This window comes from Hippopotamus amphibius, chromosome 3, assembly GCF_030028045.1.
Source record: "Hippopotamus amphibius kiboko isolate mHipAmp2 chromosome 3, mHipAmp2.hap2, whole genome shotgun sequence".
NCBI lineage: Eukaryota > Metazoa > Chordata > Mammalia > Artiodactyla > Hippopotamidae > Hippopotamus > Hippopotamus amphibius.
The window spans coordinates 108,175,008-108,179,331 of record NC_080188.1 but is presented as its reverse complement, the minus strand read 5'-3'; the positions used below and the strand labels follow the sequence as shown (position 1 = coordinate 108,179,331).

Sequence of the window (4,324 nt, the reverse complement as noted above, 5' to 3'; positions counted from 1 at the left end):
TATGTTCCAATTCTAGTTTTATCACTGAAAATGTGTCATTGAGAAAATTAATAAGATATTCTTAGGCTCAGCTTCATCAATTGTAAAATAGTGATTATAGTACCTGCTACTGTAAAAATTAATTGTGATACAGTAAATTGTGAGAACATGATTAGAAATCACTATAAAAGTTCTGAGCATTTGAGTGGTATATTTAGAAGAAGTTTTTTTTTTTTTTAATTTTATTTATTTATTTATTTATTTATTATTTTTTGGCGGGTACACCAAGTTCAATCATCTGTTTTTATACACATATCCCCATATTCCCTCCCTTCCTTGACTCCCCCCCACCTCGAGTCCCCCCCACCCTCCCCGCCCCAGTCCTCTAAGGCATCTTCCATCCTTGAGTTGAACTCCCTTTGTTATACAACAACTTCCCACTGACTATCTATTTTACAGTTGGTAGTATATATATGTCTGTGCTACTCTCTCACTTCGTCTCAGCTTCCCCTTCACCCCCTGCCCCCTCCCAGACCTCGAGTTCTCCAGTCCATTCTCTGTATCTGGATCCTTGTTCTTCTCACTGAGTTCATCAGTACCATTTTTAGATTCCCTATATGTGAGTTAGCACACAATATTTGTCTTTCTCTTTCTGACTAACTTCACTCTGTATGACAGACTGTAGTTCTATCCACCTCATTACATATAGCTCCATCTCATCCCTTTTTATAGCTGAGTAATATTCCATTGTATATATACGCCACATCATGAAGCTTAAAAGCTTTTGCATAGTGAAAGAAACCATAAACAAGGCTAAAAGGCATCCCTCAGAGTGGGAAAAAATAATTGCCTATGAAACAACGGACAAAGGATTAACCTCCAAAATATACAAGCAGCTCATGAAGCTTAATACCAAAAAAGCAAATAACCCAATCCACAAACGGGCGGAAGACCTAAATAGACATTTCTCCAAAGAAGACATACAGATGGCCAACAAACACATGAAAAGATGCTCAACATCACTAATCATCAGAGAAATGCAAGTCAAAGTTACAATGAGGTATCACCTCACACCAATCAGAATGGCCATCATCACAAAATCTGGAAACCACAAATGTTGGAGAGGGTGTGGAGAAAAGGAAACTCTCCTGCACTCTTGGTGGGACTGTTAAGTTGGTGCAGCCACTATGGAAAACAGTTTGGAGGTTCCTTAAAAAACTTCAAATAGAACTACCATATGATCCAGTAATCCCACTCCTGGGCATATACCCAAAGAAAACCATAATCCCAAAAGAAACTTGTACCATAATGTTTATTGCAGCACTATTTACAATAGCCAGGACATGGAAGCAACCTAAATGCCCATCAACAAATGAATGGATACAGAATAAGTTTTAATGAGTATAATTTGAGCTGTTTCAGGAGAACCAACTTATAGAGGCCAGAAGAAAAAGAGAGACATGGCAGGAGGCTACTGCAGTGTACCAGGAAGAAAATGAGGGATAAAGAATGACCACACTCATGATTTATTTTGAAAGTGGAGACAACAATCTTTGTCTTTTAATAAAGATCAAAAAAAAAAAAAAATGAGAGCCAAAAGGGAGTGAAAAACTCTGATGTTTTCTATGTGAGCAGTTACAGTGAATGTGGTATCATTTAACGAGATGGGGTACAACTTTTTATTGTGGAAAATTAAAATTTTTTTATTGTCTATATGAAATTGATATCCAACTGCTAATGTCCACAATTGGAGATATTGCTTATACAAATATTAAAACTAGGATAGAGGTAGGGACTGGAGACACAACATTGGATGGCTTCAGGATTTATTGGTTAGGAAATGAGGAACATCCAAATAAAGATCCTCAGAAAGAAGTCTCAGTGAGTTCTGAGACAATCCAGGGCAGTGAACTTCTGTTCATACTTTGATCTTTTCTCACTGAATATCTAAATTAGTTAAAGCAGATATCAGGTATTACCCCTTTGTGACTTTATAAATGTTGTAAATGTTCATGGAATTCCCCTCCCACCTTTTCTTGTTCTGTCACATTTCCTTTAAAACTCAGCTAAAGCATTTATTCCTCTGGGAAGCCTTTTCTGATTCCAGTCTGACTGATATATTCCTATACTATGATCCTTAGCTTTGTGTGGATTTTTGTATAATGGCACTTATTGTCTGGGTCTCAAATTTTTTGATACTGTCATAAATCATGTGACTGAGGACAGGAAACCATGCCTTATTCACCTTGGTAATCACAGTATCTATGACATGTTGCACACAAATGAATTCTCCTTACACATTCTTTTAATTGAATGGACAAATTAAAGATTAAACTTCTAATATAAATAAAAGTTTTTGTCCTTATTTTGTAAGTAAACAGCTTCTAATATGTGAAGTCAGCTCCTATACAGTCTAGATGGGACCAGCACAGAATGTAACTTATTTTATCCTCTTGGGTCTTACACAAAATCCAAAGGAGCAGAAAGTCCTTTTTGTTATGTTCTTGCTCTTCTACATTTTGGCTGTGCTTGGCAACCTAATCATTGTTCTGACAATAGCTGTTAGTAAAACCCTGAATTCACTTATGCATTTCTTTCTTGCTAGCTTATCATTTATAGACCTCATTTATTCCTCTTCTGTTTCCCCCAGATTGATTTCAGACTTGTTCTTTGGGTAAAATATCATATCCTTTGAATGTTGCATGATGCAGCTCTTTATAGATCACTTTTTTAGTGGATCAGAGGTCTTCCTTCTGTTGGTGATGGCCTATGAGTGCTATGTGGCCATCTGTAAGCCCTTGCATTATTTGGTTATTATGAGGCAAAGGGTGTGTGTTGTGCTGCTGGTGGTGTCTTGTGTTGGAGGTCCTCTGCACTCAGTAATTCAACTTAGCACTATTTATAGGTTCCCATTCTGTGGACCCAATGTCATTGATCATTTTACATGTGACATACACCCCTTACTGAAGCTTGTCTGTACTGACACCTATGTCATTAGCATCTTAGTGATGGCCAATGGAGGACTGATGTGCATTATCATGTTTCTACTCTTACTCATCTCCTATGGAGTCATCTTGCACTCTCTGAAGAACTTAAGTCAGGAAGGGAGGAGGAAAGCCCTCCAGACTTGTGGTTCCCACATCACTGTGGTTGTCTGCTTCTTTGTTCCCTGTATTTTCACATATGCAAGACCTTCTAAAACCTTCCCCACTGACAAATCATTGAGTGTGTTTTATACAGTCATAACCCCCATGCTGAACCCACTGATCTACAGTCTAAGAAATTATGAGATGAATAATGCTATGAAGAAGCTCTGGATAAAAAACAAAAAAGGCCAATAAAATGTTAAGTAAGTGCATTATCCATCTTTAAATTAGTAATTTAGAGTTAGGGCCAATCTTTTTGGAATTAAAAATCTTCATAAATCTAATGCAAATTTTCCTTTTCTCTCAAGGAATTAAGATGATTATAATTAAAGAATGAACTCTATGCTTATGCTATTAATAACAATTCCCTGATATGATGTAAACTGTATAATGTCTGGTTTATCACTGCACCTAGAAAAGTAGAATGCACTTATAGTAGGGAGTCAATAAATAACATGTAATGAATTAGCTAATGAAATTTTTATAGAGTTACCTTAATTTTAAATTAAATTTACATTTTCTTTTATTACTTTCTCATTGTCAGTTTTATTTTAGGTCAGAGTCTTGTCTTTTTATTGTTTTTATTGTATTTCTTAAAATATTTAATGCTATATAGACCATCATCTTTGTTAAATTTCATTTGTCTTACACATGAAAATTTTAGTTTAATATTTTAATTTTTAAACACAAATTGAATGTATGATAGATAATTCAATATTAAAAATATAACATGTGCAAAATGAACTAGTGTAGAGTAAACCTCATACACATCTCAAACTGGTGTCTCCCAGTTTTCCCAGATACACTCAGTATACTCTGTTTCTCAGATTCTTCAAGCAATAATCTTTGCCAATACAGTACAATCATATTTTTATATATGTATGTGTTTATACATAATATGTAGGCTTCTGAAGACCTTTACATACCAGTCTATATAGCTCTTACTCATTCTAATTTCCTCATACTGCTTTAGTTCTTTATCAAGACACAGTAAAATATAGGTATCCAGTCCTCTTCAGGATTTTCCTATGTTTTTCTAGGATAAATATTAATAATTCTGCAGTGAAGTCTTTTTGAAATTTTGTAAGTACCAGACCTGTGGTCCTGATATCAGTGTGTTTTTCTTCTTGGTTTTTTGTACTTTCATGTATGCAAGACCTGCTTAGACCTTCCCCATTGACAAGTCTTTAAGAGTGTTT

General features: G+C 35.3%; 1 pseudogene; it reads left to right on the top strand.

The window, feature by feature from the left end:
- The first annotated feature begins 2,396 nt into the window (after positions 1 to 2,396).
- Positions 2,397 to 3,320, top strand: LOC130848581 (olfactory receptor 4A47-like; annotated as a pseudogene).
- The last annotated feature ends 1,004 nt before the right edge of the window (positions 3,321 to 4,324 follow it).